Source organism: Chaetodon trifascialis, chromosome 11 (genome assembly GCF_039877785.1).
Source record: "Chaetodon trifascialis isolate fChaTrf1 chromosome 11, fChaTrf1.hap1, whole genome shotgun sequence".
In the NCBI taxonomy this organism is placed as follows: Eukaryota; Metazoa; Chordata; class Actinopteri; order Chaetodontiformes; family Chaetodontidae; genus Chaetodon; species Chaetodon trifascialis.
In genome coordinates this window covers 23,893,241-23,906,517 of record NC_092066.1, presented here as the reverse complement: position 1 = coordinate 23,906,517, position 13,277 = coordinate 23,893,241, and the positions used below count along the sequence as shown (strand labels likewise).

Here is a 13,277-nt window from a genome sequence, read left to right as displayed (position 1 = left end):
AGGTGCTCAGCGCCTGCCCTACTTATGCGCAAGTCAAACGCTTGCACCACGACGTGTGCGCACTGTTCCAGGGGGTGGCCTGGGCCAGCAAACCGCTGAACCTCATCGCTTCTCGGCCTTTTGGCTAAGATCAAGTGTAGTATCTGTTCTTATCAGTTTAATATCTGATATGTCCTCTATACGGGGACAACATATTAAATGGATTTTTAGCGCTGGGAGCTGAAAAAGGGGCTTGCTCCGTTCACTCCATGCATCGACCCGGTATTGCAGTGCCGCTGGGAACGGTGCACCTTCCTTCAGCCTTGTGCAAAATCAAAATCAAAACTTGACGCAGAGCGAGAGCTCCGTCGCTCGTCTTGACAGCCGATCAAGAAGCCAGGCTCAGCGTGGAGGGCGCTCGTTGTGTTGCAAGTCGACCTGCAGGAGATCAATCTGTTGGCTGTTGACTGGGAACCCCGGCAGTCTCCTGCTCTCCGATCACTGCGTGTCAGCCATTACGGCTGCGGGGGAAGGGGGAAGGAGCAAAGGCAATCGACGGCGGGATGAGGCCTGATAAAAATGCAGCCAGAGGTTGCGGTCGGGACAGTGCAACAAGGAGCGAGGCCTACCATGAGCGAAGTGACTGGGACGACACCAGGTCTTGGCTGCCGTACAGGGGAGGGCCGTACTTACTCAGGTTTCTCTTCATATCGCACAAGTCTTTCGCCTTTTACTAAAGACTTCCGTGGAAAGGAACACCAATGAGTTGCACCTATTTTTGGACGGCTCTGCCTCTTGGCTGAGCCTCGTGCTTTTGTGAATATCAGCATCGCCGACGGTCACACACACAAAACGCTCAGGGAGAAAAAAAGTATATTTCAATTTCTTTTATTTTTCTTTTTCTTTTGTGATTTCCTGCCTCTTTGGAGCTAAAACAACAACTCGCAATTTAGAAATTTTGAAAAAAAAAATAAAAAAATTTGTAGTTCAGATTTTACAGCATGTCCACTGTAGTGGCCAACAGAACACTTTTACCATAACACAATGAAATCATAATAGGCTGACAAGAATGTCAATGCATTTTTTTAAATGAAACTGAACATTTGGCCTGTATCTTTTGTTGAACCACTGAGCAAAACTGACATGATTAAACATTCATAACGTGACTATTATTTTTCCTAACAAAAATTTGAACTGAACTCTGACTCCAATTTATGATTCCTGACATGTTCTTAAACAAGAAAATATATGATGACCAAAAAAACATTATCTTAACAATATTTGACTTATCTTTTCTCTTTTCCTGGCATTTGCGTTTTGCTGCAGTCTCCATTTTGTCTCAGCGTCAAAACAAAGTTCCCCTCATCCCACCCAAACACGTGAGATATCATTGGAAAGGCCAGGATGTCCTCTATGGAGCACACCAGGACTTAGTAGGGTAGCTCAAATGACTCAAAAGATATAGACCAAAACCAAATGTCCACTGCAGAGGACATAAATGAATAGGCTGGGTCTCAGGAGAATATGCTGCTGCAGCCCTGTGGTTGCTTTCTCAGAGACAGAAACTGCATGCCAAGTCGCTGTTTGTTTGTTTTTTGTTTTTTCATAGAAAAGCAGGGAACAAATTGACGTCCAACGTGCACCTACCACACGTCTTAGTCGAATGACCGAAGTGTTTTGAACTTTTCAGAAACAGCCAAAAGAGTCAGGGCACCTGATTGTGATGAGTTGGTCAGCTTTGCAGGATGCCAGTTAACATCTTTTGAGTCAATGTGATTTTCTGCAACAACCACTGAAGGTGAGCTAATGCTAAGGGCACCTGACTGTGGGATTATGCCTTGTCCGTACCCTCAGATAGGTTGACGTGTCCAGGACTTAGTCGCCTGTCAACGGCACCTTCAATTCATACTTACCTGGCAGGGGAGATACCATGATCAACAAGGTGGTTCACCCATGGCGAGGCGCATCCATTGCACTAAGGGATGTGCTGATCTGTGCGAATTCCCCACATGTGGGAATCTCGACTGCATAATTTGTGGTAGTGGGGGACTGCGTACGCGCTCTCCCCTCGTCATATTGTTGAAGATAAACAAAACGGTCGTCTGCCGTGACTGCAAGGCCTGTGGCTGCTTTCTCAGAGACAGAAACCGCATGCCAAGTCGCTGTTTGTTATTTTTTCCTACAATAGAGAGAAAGAACTTTACGTCCAACGTGCGCGTGCCACACGTCTTAGTCAAATGACAGAAGTGTTTTGAACTTTTCAGAAACAGACCAAAGAGTCAGGACACCTGACTGTGATGAGTTGGTCAGCTTTGCAGGATGCCAACTAGAGAGGGTTTTGTGTCCCACAAGAAATTGTTATGAAATCTATCTGAATGATTATATTCTAAAAGATAAGTCAAGAAAAGTCAAGAAAAGAAAAAAGAAAAGAAAAGAAAAGAAAAGAAAAGAAAAGAAAAGAAAAGAAAAGAAAAGAAAAGAAAAGAAAGCTTTTGCAGTGGAGAGTTCCAAACACCCCTTTGTTTGATGATGTATGACCTGTTTTAGCTGAAATAACAATTATGGAAAGATTGGTATTTAATGGTATTTAAATGGGAAAGCTGAATCTTAAATGTAATCGTGTGTAAGTAATTTGTGTACTTTGACGTTACCCCTGCAATGGACTTAATAAACGTCACAAAATGGAAAAATTGAAATTGACTTCTGTGGAAAGGAACACCAATGACTTGCACCTATTTTTGGATGGCTCTGCCACTTGGCTGAGCCTCGTGCATTTGTGAATATCAACAGCGCCGTCGCTCACACAGACACACACAAGACGGCCAGGGCTGAGCCAGGGAGCGCTTGGGTGGAGGTGCTCAGCGCCTGCCCTACTTATGCGCAAGTCAAACGCTTGCACCACGACGTGTGCGCACTGTTCCAGGGGGTGGCCTGGGCCAGCAAACCGCTGAACCTCATCGCTTCTCGGCCTTTTGGCTAAGATCAAGTGGGATTTGTTTCGCTATCTCAGACAAGGGGACATCCACGGGAGCGATGGCTGCATTGGCCATTAAAGACTAGTCGACCCCAAAGGTCGGGCTGAGATACACGCTGCGGTTCAAGACAAGATCAGCTCAAGAAGACGTGCTGTCCAGAGCACGTTTCTGCAAGGATGTGATCATGGGGCTCCTGCATCTGAAAGTGGAAGACGTGTTCTGCATACAATGGAACCAGCAGGAGAAAGCCTTTGACGTGACCATGAGGAATGAGGACGTCTACAGACGGATGGTAGAGGTTTGCAGCAAGGAAGGCAACACAATGCCACTAGCAAGCTACCAAGTGCTGAATTTGGACAAACCAAATTTCCGGGTGGTCACAATTCATATGTTCAACCCGTTTGTGACAGACCTTGCTTTGTCTCAATTTTTGGGGCAGTATGGAGAAGTGGCTTCAGCAGCAAGGTATGTGAATGACTCTTGGGGGTTTTGGACTGGGAGACGACAGTTCCAAGTGCTGTTGAATGCAGATCCTGAAGGAGCTGATCAGCTCAGGCATCCACCTGCTTTCTTCAGCCTTGGTAGTGATCGCGGGTATTTGTACTATGCACGGCAACCAGCTTTCTGTCGACGCTGCCGGCAGTCTGGCCACACAGAGGCCCACTGCACCGGAGATCGCTGCCGTTTCTGTGGGCAGGGAGGACATGAGGCCAAAGACTGCCCAGCACCAAAGACCTGCCATGGTTGTGGGGGAGAGGATCACCTGTATCGCAGCTGTCCTAGCCGAAAGAAGACCTTTGCTGAAGCCGTTACTGCAAGCAGGGCTAATGAGGGAGCCAAGGCTGCACAGGGAGGATCTACCCGAGTAGAGGCTGCTCCAATTACATCAGTGCAAGTGGAGGCAGCTGCTCGTGTTTCCGGGGCTGGGGCGGAGGATGAACTGCGGGAGCAAGGATTGGCCAACGCTTCTACTGCAGATGATGGAGGACTGGCACCCTCAGCTGATGGGGAGGTCGTTCCCCTCTCCTTGTCTCCTGTCCCTGGCTCCTCTAGAGTGAAGCATGGGGCAAGAAGTCTTTCAGAGGTTTTAGGAGATGGGCTTCCACTGGAAGAGAATAACAATGTGGAGAGCGGGCACAACAAAAGGCCCAAGGGAGTAGTAAAAGGGGAGAAGGGGAAGCCCACAGTTGATGGGGGTGACAGTAGAAATGCAGGGGGCTTAAGGGAGGGAGGGGTCAAAGAGTGGGGTGAAGGGGATATCAGGCAGGAGGCCCGAAAGGGAGCAAAGGATCAGTCCCAGACCAATGCAGGAGACTTGTTCCCAGTAGAATTTGGGTTGGATCCTGAACTCTCACACGGTCTGTATGTGTTACCATCCCCATTAAGTGGGGATGCATATGTGGGTCCTGATAGGTCCACAACCTCCCCAAATACAGTGCCCTTTTCTTGGGCGGACCAGATGGACAGTGAAGGACTTTTCTCTCAGTAGAATAAGAAGAGGGTTTTTCTTTTGTTTTTGTTTTCCGGTGGGACTGACTTTTCTTAATATAATTGGTTACATCAAGGTTTGTTCATTAAATGTGAGGGGAATGAGGAACCCTGTTAAGAGACGGGTTGTTTTTGATTTTGTAAGCGCTCAGCGTATTTCCATTTGTTTATTGCAGGAGGTTCATTTGCGGGATAACAGGGATGTTGGGGTTTTTACAAGGGAGTGGATGGACGGGGGGTCAGTTTGGAGCGTAGGGGGTGTTCACTCTACGGGGGTTGGGATTTTGTTTGGTGTAAGAGAAATTAGTATTGAAGATACTTTTGTTATTGTTCAGGGGAGGATCATGGGTGCAGATATTGCATGGGGCATGTACAAACTGAGGGTAATTGTGGTGTACAGTCCACACACTCCAGCAGAAAGGAAGGAAGCATTTGAGTTAGTACAGCCGCACCTGGTCACAAATAGGCAGGTGGTTATAGGTGGTGATTTTAATGTGGAGTTGGGGAAAGGGGGTGACACAAGTAGTCTTTACATCTCACAGCTTATGGCCGGTCATGGTCTGGTGGATGGGGGAAAGAGGGTCAGTCCACTCATGGACGGTCCCACCTGGCGTAACTCACGGAGCATGGCCAGGCGTTTGGATTATTTGTTTTTTACTAGATCTTTGGTTTTGTCAGCGGGTAGAATGCTCCCGGTCTTTTTTTCTGATCATGACTGTTTATTTTTTGAGGTGCGCTCATGCTTACCGGCTTTTGGACCGGGGTTTTGGCGTCTCAACATAAGTGTACTGGTTGAGGATGTTTTCAGGCAGACTTTCTGTTGGTTTTTCAATGGTTTAATAGGATTGAGATCAATGTGCACTGGGGTGATTGAGTGGTGGGAAATTGCCAAAGGAAGGATTAAGGAATTTTGCACGATATACTGTAAAAAGAAGATGAGGTGTGCACGGAGGGTGATATGTCACCTTCAGAGCCTGCTCGAACTTGAGTACGCTAAGGCAAATTGTGGTGGTCCTGTGTCTCAGCAGGTTTGCGACTCCTTGAAGGCACAGCTCAGGGACATCTTTGAGAACAGAGCCCGAGCATACCTATTGCGGTCTCGCTGGGAATATATGGAGAATGCAGAGACATGTTCTGCTGGGTTTTTTGGTTCAGTGCAGGCTGGTCGGAGAAAACAAGTGGTGACTGGACTGAGAGACAAACACGGTGTGGTGGTGTCAGGGGCTGGGGGGATGTTGCGTGTTGCCACTGAGCACTATAGCACCACTTTCATGGAAAAAGAGGTGGACATAGACGGGGGGGAGGTCTTCTTAGACTTCCTGACCCAACGGGTGCCAGGAGACGTAGCACAGGCTTTGGAAGCCCCACTTACCCTCCAAGAGCTAGAGGGGGCTCTCAAGACGATGAACAGGAGGAAGGTACCTGGCATTGACGGACTCCCTGTTGAGTTCTATGTTAAGTTTTGGGATGTCCTCGGGCCAGTGGTGTTAGAGGTGCTGTCCTCAGTGCTCTCGACCGGAGCCATGGGTGGGTCCATGGCCACAGGGGTGTTGTCCCTCCTATATAAGAAAGGGGATCGCACTGACCTTTGTAACTGGCGGCCGCTGACCATGCTGTGTGTGGATTATAAGCTCCTGGCAAAGGTCTTGGCGACTCGTATGGGCATGGCACTTCCACACGTGGTCCATGTGGACCAGACATGTGGGGTGGCAGGGCGCTCAGCGAGATGGAACCTGCAGCTAATACGGGATGTTGTGGCGTGGACAGAGGACAGGAACCTGCCGCTTATGGTGGTCGGCCTGGATCAGGAAAAAGCTTTCGACAGAGTTAATTGGGGTTTTATGTTTAGGGTGTTAGAGAGGTTAGGTTTTGGTCAGGGTTTTGTAGGGTGGTTGCGCACACTGTACACTGGGGTGGGGAGCAGGGTTTCAGTAAATGGTCATCTGGGTGAAGTGTTCAGTTTGCATTCTGGGGTAAGACAAGGGTGCCCGCTTTCACCTTTGCTTTACATACTGTACATAGAGCCCCTGGCAGCAGCAATACGGGCTGACCAGCGTGTGAAAGGTTTCTTGGTGCCTGGCAGCGGCGGCCTCAGGGTCAAGCTTTCTCAGTACGCTGATGACACCACTCTGCTGCTGGACAGTGATGAATGCCTCATGCGATCATTGGAGGTTTTCAGGAAGTTTGGTCAGGTGGCTGGTGCTAAGATTAACCATGCCAAATCATCTGTCAAGTTTTTTGGGCAGTGGAAAGGGAGGGTGGATGTGCCAGGGGGACTGTCACTCTGCACAGGACCCCTGAAGGTACTGGGGGTCTGCTTTGAGACAGCCTACAGTGCCACAGTCAACTGGACCAAGCGCTTATCGGCAGTCCAGAAGAAGCTCCAACTATGGAAGAGCAGGCACCTAACATTGATAGGGAAGGTGCTTGTCTTGAAAGTGGACATTTTGCCTACCCTCCTATTCTTGGCATATGTGTACCCACTGCCTGTCAGTATGAGGAGGCCACTCATGCGCCTTGTTTTCTCCTTCATGTGGGGAGGCAGATATGAGTACGTGGCAAGGGTGCGCATGCTAGCTGGCATTGAAGAAGGGGGCAGAGCCGTGCCACACTTCCCGCTGAAGTTGGACAGCATTTTCGTGTCCTTTCTGTGTAAGCAATTGTCTGATCATGTGAGGCATCCCTCGGGGTACTTCCTACGTCTTTTTTTTGCTTATCAGGCAAGACAGATGATGGACTGGACCAATGTGGCACCACGGTCGGAGCAGCAGCCCTGGCACTATTGCCATGCAGCCAAATGGCTGAGAGCACATCCAGAGGCATCAGAAGGAACAGTAAGAATAGATCACAGGGTCCTCTATAAAGAGGTAGTGCAGAGAGTAACTGCACCAGCAGTGGTAGGGACACCTACTAGGGTGTGGAGGGAGATTCAGCCACGGGGGCTTGACAATGGTCTTAAAGACTTGAACTGGCTATGTCTCCATAAGTGCCTGCCAGTAAGGGAAACTATGTTCCGGCATGGGCTGGCAAGATCACCAGTGTGCCCTAGGTCTACGTGTTCAGGAGAGGAGACAACGAGACATATTATGTGGGATTGTTTCTTTGCTCAGGTGGTATGGGGTAGAGTGGAAACATGGCTACGTCAGAAAGTCCCTTGTTTAAAACTGTCATGGGCTAAGGTCGAAAGAGGGTTGGGGCGGGTCTTGGGTGGGGCTACTTTCTCGGTCTGGTTCATTGTTAGCCTAGTTAAGAGCAACTTGTGGAGGGCAAGGCAGGACCTTGTGCAGAAAAATAGAAAAAACAACGTAGAATGGGTAATCAAGAGAGTTGAGGCAAGTGTGAAGGGGAGAGTTAACAGGGACATTGTTAAGTGGGGGAGGCATGCTGCTCTAGAGAGATGGAAAGGTGGATTTGGGTTGATGCCAGGGAATCAGGGGTGAATTGTAGGTCTGGCGAAAATGCATTTCATGTTATTTTTCTTTGCTATTATTTTGTGATGGATGTCATATGTTGGAAGTTACATGGAAATGTATGTGTATTATGAGCAATGAATTAAAGGGAAAAAAAAAAAAAAAAAAAATCTGTTCTTATCAGTTTAATATCTGATATGTCCTCTATACGGGGACAACATATTAAATGGATTTTTAGCGCTGGGAGCTGAAAAAGGGGCTTGCTCCGTTCACTCCATGCATCGACCCGGTATTGCAGTGCCGCTGGGAACGGTGCACCTTCCTTCAGCCTTGTGCAAAATCAAAATCAAAACTTGACGCAGAGCGAGAGCTCCGTCGCTCGTCTTGACAGCCGATCAAGAAGCCAGGCTCAGCGTGGAGGGCGGTCGTTGCGTTGCAAGTCGACCTGCAGGAGATCAATCTGTTGGCTGTTGACTGGGAACCCCGGCAGTCTCCTGCTCTCCGATCACTGCGTGTCAGCCATTACGGCTGCGGGGGAAGGGGGAAGGAGCAAAGGCAATCGACGGCGGGATGAGGCCTGATAAAAATGCAGCCAGAGGTTGCAGTCGGGACAGTGCAACAAGGAGCGAGGCCTACCATGAGCGAAGTGACTGGGACGACACCAGGTCTTGGCTGCCGTACAGGGGAGGGCCGTACTTACTCAGGTTTCTCTTCATATCGCACAAGTCTTTCGCCTTTTACTAAAGACTTCCGTGGAAAGGAACACCAATGAGTTGCACCTATTTTTGGACGGCTCTGCCTCTTGGCTGAGCCTCGTGCTTTTGTGAATATCAGCATCGCCGTCGGTCACACACACAAAACGCTCAGGGAGAAAAAAAGTATATTTCAATTTCTTTTATTTTTCTTTTTCTCTTGTGATTTCCTGCCTCTTTGGAGCTAAAACAACAACTTGCAATTTAGAAATTTTGAAAAAAAAAATAAAAAAATTTGTAGTTCAGATTTTACAGCATGTCCACTGTAGTGGCCAACAGAACACTTTTACCATAACACAATGAAATCATAATAGGCTGACAAGAATGTCAATGCATTTTTTTAAATGAAACTGAACATTTGGCCTGTATCTTTTGTTGAACCACTGAGCAAAACTGACATGATTAAACATTCATAACGTGACTATTATTTTTCCTAACAAAAATTTGAACTGAACTCTGACTCCAATTTATGATTCCTGACATGTTCTTAAACAAGAAAATATATGATGACCAAAAAAACATTATCTTAACAATATTTGACTTATCTTTTCTCTTTTCCTGGCATTTGCGTTTTGCTGCAGTCTCCATTTTGTCTCAGCGTCAAAACAAAGTTCCCCTCATCCCACCCAAACACGTGAGATATCATTGGAAAGGCCAGGATGTCCTCTATGGAGCACACCAGGACTTAGTAGGGTAGCTCAAATGACTCAAAAGATATAGACCAAAACCAAATGTCCACTGCAGAGGACATAAATGAATAGGCTGGGTCTCAGGAGAATATGCTGCTGCAGCCCTGTGGTTGCTTTCTCAGAGACAGAAACTGCATGCCAAGTCGCTGTTTGTTTGTTTTTTGTTTTTTCATAGAAAAGCAGGGAACAAATTGACGTCCAACGTGCACCTACCACACGTCTTAGTCGAATGACCGAAGTGTTTTGAACTTTTCAGAAACAGCCAAAAGAGTCAGGGCACCTGATTGTGATGAGTTGGTCAGCTTTGCAGGATGCCAGTTAACATCTTTTGAGTCAATGTGATTTTCTGCAACAACCACTGAAGGTGAGCTAACGCTAAGGGCACCTGACTGTGGGATTATGCCTTGTCCGTACCCTCAGATAGGTTGCCGTGTCCAGGACTTAGTCGCCTGTCAACGGCACCTTCAATTCATACTTACCTGGCAGGGGAAATACCATGATCAACAAGGTGGTTCACCCATGGCGAGGCGCATCCATTGCACTAAGGGATGTGCTGACCTGTGCGAATTCCCCACATGTGGGAATCTCGACTGCATAATTTGTGGTAGTGGGGGACTGCGTACGCGCTCTCCCCTCGTCATAGTGTTGAAGATAAACAAAACGGTCGTCTGCCGTGACTGCAAGGCCTGTGGCTGCTTTCTCAGAGACAGAAACCGCATGCCAAGTCGCTGTTTGTTATTTTTTCCTACAATAGAGAGAAAGAACTTTACGCCCAACGTGCGCGTGCCACACGTCTTAGTCAAATGACAGAAGTGTTTTGAACTTTTCAGAAACAGACCAAAGAGTCAGGACACCTGACTGTGATGAGTTGGTCAGCTTTGCAGGATGCCAACTAGAGAGGGTTTTGTGTCCCACAAGAAATTGTTATGAAATCTATCTGAATGATTATATTCTAAAAGATAAGTCAAGAAAAGTCAAGAAAAGAAAAGAAAAGAAAAGAAAAGAAAAGAAAAGAAAAGAAAAGAAAGCTTTTGCAGTGGAGAGTTCCAAACACCCCTTTGTTTGATGATGTATGACCTGTTTTAGCTGAAATAACAATTATGGAAAGATTGGTATTTAATGGTATTTAAATGGGAAAGCTGAATCTTAAATGTAATCGTGTGTAAGTAATTTGTGTACTTTGACGTTACCCCTGCAATGGACTTAATAAACGTCACAAAATGGAAAAATTGAAATTGACTTCTGTGGAAAGGAACACCAATGACTTGCACCTATTTTTGGATGGCTCTGCCACTTGGCTGAGCCTCGTGCATTTGTGAATATCAACAGCGCCGTCGCTCACACAGACACACACAAGACGGCCAGGGCTGAGCCAGGGAGCGCTTGGGTGGAGGTGCTCAGCGCCTGCCCTACTTATGCGCAAGTCAAACGCTTGCACCACGACGTGTGCGCACTGTTCCAGGGGGTGGCCTGGGCCAGCAAACCGCTGAACCTCATCGCTTCTCGGCCTTTTGGCTAAGATCAAGTGGGATTTGTTTAGCTATCTCAGACAAGGGGACATCCACGGGAGCGATGGCTGCATTGGCCATTAAAGACCAGTCGACCCCAAAGGTCGGGCTGAGATACACGCTGCGGTTCAAGACAAGATCAGCTCAAGAAGACGTGCTGTCCAGAGCACGTTTCTGCAAGGATGTGATCATGGGGCTCCTGCATCTGAAAGTGGAAGACGTGTTCTGCATACAATGGAACCAGCAGGAGAAAGCCTTTGACGTGACCATGAGGAATGAGGACGTCTACAGACGGATGGTAGAGGTTTGCAGCAAGGAAGGCAACACAATGCCACTAGCAAGCTACCAAGTGCTGAATTTGGACAAACCAAATTTCCGGGTGGTCACAATTCATATGTTCAACCCGTTTGTGACAGACCTTGCTTTGTCTCAATTTTTGGGGCAGTATGGAGAAGTGGCTTCAGCAGCAAGGTATGTGAATGACTCTTGGGGGTTTTGGACTGGGAGACGACAGTTCCAAGTGCTGTTGAATGCAGATCCTGAAGGAGCTGATCAGCTCAGGCATCCACCTGCTTTCTTCAGCCTTGGTAGTGATCGCGGGTATTTGTACTATGCACGGCAACCAGCTTTCTGTCGACGCTGCCGGCAGTCTGGCCACACAGAGGCCCACTGCACCGGAGATCGCTGCCGTTTCTGTGGGCAGGGAGGACATGAGGCCAAAGACTGCCCAGCACCAAAGACCTGCCATGGTTGTGGGGGAGAGGATCACCTGTATCGCAGCTGTCCTAGCCGAAAGAAGACCTTTGCTGAAGCCGTTACTGCAAGCAGGGCTAATGAGGGAGCCAAGGCTGCACAGGGAAGATCTACCCGAGTAGAGGCTGTTCCAATTACATCAGTGCAAGTGGAGGCAGCTGCTCGTGTTTCCGGGGGTGGGGCGGAGGATGAACTGCGGGAGCAAGGATTGGCCAACGCTTCTACTGCAGATGATGGAGGACTGGCACCCTCAGCTGATGGGGAGGTCGTTCCCCTCTCCTTGTCTCCTGTCCCTCGCTCCTCTAGAGTGAAGCATGGGGCAAGAAGTCTTTCAGAGGTTTTAGGAGATGGGCTTCCACTGGAAGAGAATAACAATGTGGAGAGCGGGCACAACAAAAGGCCCAAGGGAGTAGTAAAAGGGGAGAAGGGGAAGCCCACAGTTGATGGGGGTGACTGTAGAAATGCAGGGGGCTTAAGGGAGGGAGGGGTCAAAGAGTGGGGTGAAGGGGATATCAGGCAGGAGGCCCGAAAGGGAGCAAAGGATCAGTCCCAGACCAATGCAGGAGACTTGTTCCCAGTAGAATTTGGGTTGGATCCTGAACTCTCACATGGTCTGTATGTGTTACCATCCCCATTAAGTGGGGATGCATATGTGGGTCCTGATAGGTCCACAACCTCCCCAAATACAGTGCCCTTTTCTTGGGCGGACCAGATGGACAGTGAAGGACTTTTCTCTCAGTAGAATAAGAAGAGGGTTTTTCTTTTGTTTTTGTTTTCCGGTGGGACTGACTTTTCTTAATATAATTGGTTACATCAAGGTTTGTTCATTAAATGTGAGGGGAATGAGGAACCCTGTTAAGAGACGGGTTGTTTTTGATTTTGTAAGCGCTCAGCGTATTTCCATTTGTTTATTGCAGGAGGTTCATTTGCGGGATAACAGGGATGTTGGGGTTTTTACGAGGGAGTGGATGGACGGGGGGTCAGTTTGGAGCGTAGGGGGTGTTCACTCTATGGGGGTTGGGATTTTGTTTGGTGTAAGAGAAATTAGTATTGAAGATACTTTTGTTATTGTTCAGGGGAGGATCATGGGTGCAGATATTGCATGGGGCATGTACAAACTGAGGGTAATTGTGGTGTACAGTCCACACACTCCAGCAGAAAGGAAGGAAGCATTTGAGTTAGTACAGCCGCACCTGGTCACAAATAGGCAGGTGGTTATAGGTGGTGATTTTAATGTGGAGTTGGGGAAAGGGGGTGACACAAGTAGTCTTTACATCTCACAGCTTATGGCCGGTCATGGTCTGGTGGATGGGGGAAAGAGGGTCAGTCCACTCATGGACGGTCCCACCTGGCGTAACTCACGGAGCATGGCCAGGCGTTTGGATTATTTGTTTTTTACTAGATCTTTGGTTTTGTCAGCGGGTAGAATGCTCCCGGTCTTTTTTTCTGATCATGACTGTTTATTTTTTGAGGTGCGCTCATGCTTACCGGCTTTTGGACCGGGGTTTTGGCGTCTCAACATAAGTGTACTGGATGAGGATGTTTTCAGGCAGACTTTCTGTTGGTTTTTCAATGGTTTAATAGGATTGAGATCAATGTGCACTGGGGTGATTGAGTGGTGGGAAATTGCCAAAGGAAGGATTAAGGAATTTTGCTCGATATACTGTAAAAAGAAGATGAGGTGTGCACGGAGGGTGATATGTCACCTTCAGAGCCTGCTCGA

General features: G+C 48.0%; 6 non-coding genes across 6 annotated transcripts; all 6 read left to right on the top strand.

Annotated features, from left to right (window-relative positions):
- The first annotated feature begins 104 nt into the window (after positions 1-104).
- Positions 105-295, top strand: LOC139339575 (U2 spliceosomal RNA). Its single transcript, XR_011602711.1, has one exon. It is a non-coding gene; the product is annotated as a U2 spliceosomal RNA (small nuclear RNA).
- A 373-nt stretch (positions 296-668) lies between these two features.
- LOC139339675 (U5 spliceosomal RNA) lies at positions 669-786 on the top strand. The gene has a single exon (XR_011602805.1). It is a non-coding gene; the product is annotated as a U5 spliceosomal RNA (small nuclear RNA).
- Positions 787-1,884: 1,098 nt separating this feature from the next.
- On the top strand, positions 1,885-2,049 carry LOC139339543 (U1 spliceosomal RNA). The gene has a single exon (XR_011602681.1). It is a non-coding gene; the product is annotated as a U1 spliceosomal RNA (small nuclear RNA).
- A 5,940-nt stretch (positions 2,050-7,989) lies between these two features.
- Positions 7,990-8,175, top strand: LOC139339646 (U2 spliceosomal RNA). The gene has a single exon (XR_011602780.1). It is a non-coding gene; the product is annotated as a U2 spliceosomal RNA (small nuclear RNA).
- A 373-nt stretch (positions 8,176-8,548) lies between these two features.
- On the top strand, positions 8,549-8,666 carry LOC139339674 (U5 spliceosomal RNA). Its single transcript, XR_011602804.1, has one exon. It is a non-coding gene; the product is annotated as a U5 spliceosomal RNA (small nuclear RNA).
- Positions 8,667-9,764: 1,098 nt separating this feature from the next.
- Positions 9,765-9,929, top strand: LOC139339546 (U1 spliceosomal RNA). The gene has a single exon (XR_011602684.1). It is a non-coding gene; the product is annotated as a U1 spliceosomal RNA (small nuclear RNA).
- The last annotated feature ends 3,348 nt before the right edge of the window (positions 9,930-13,277 follow it).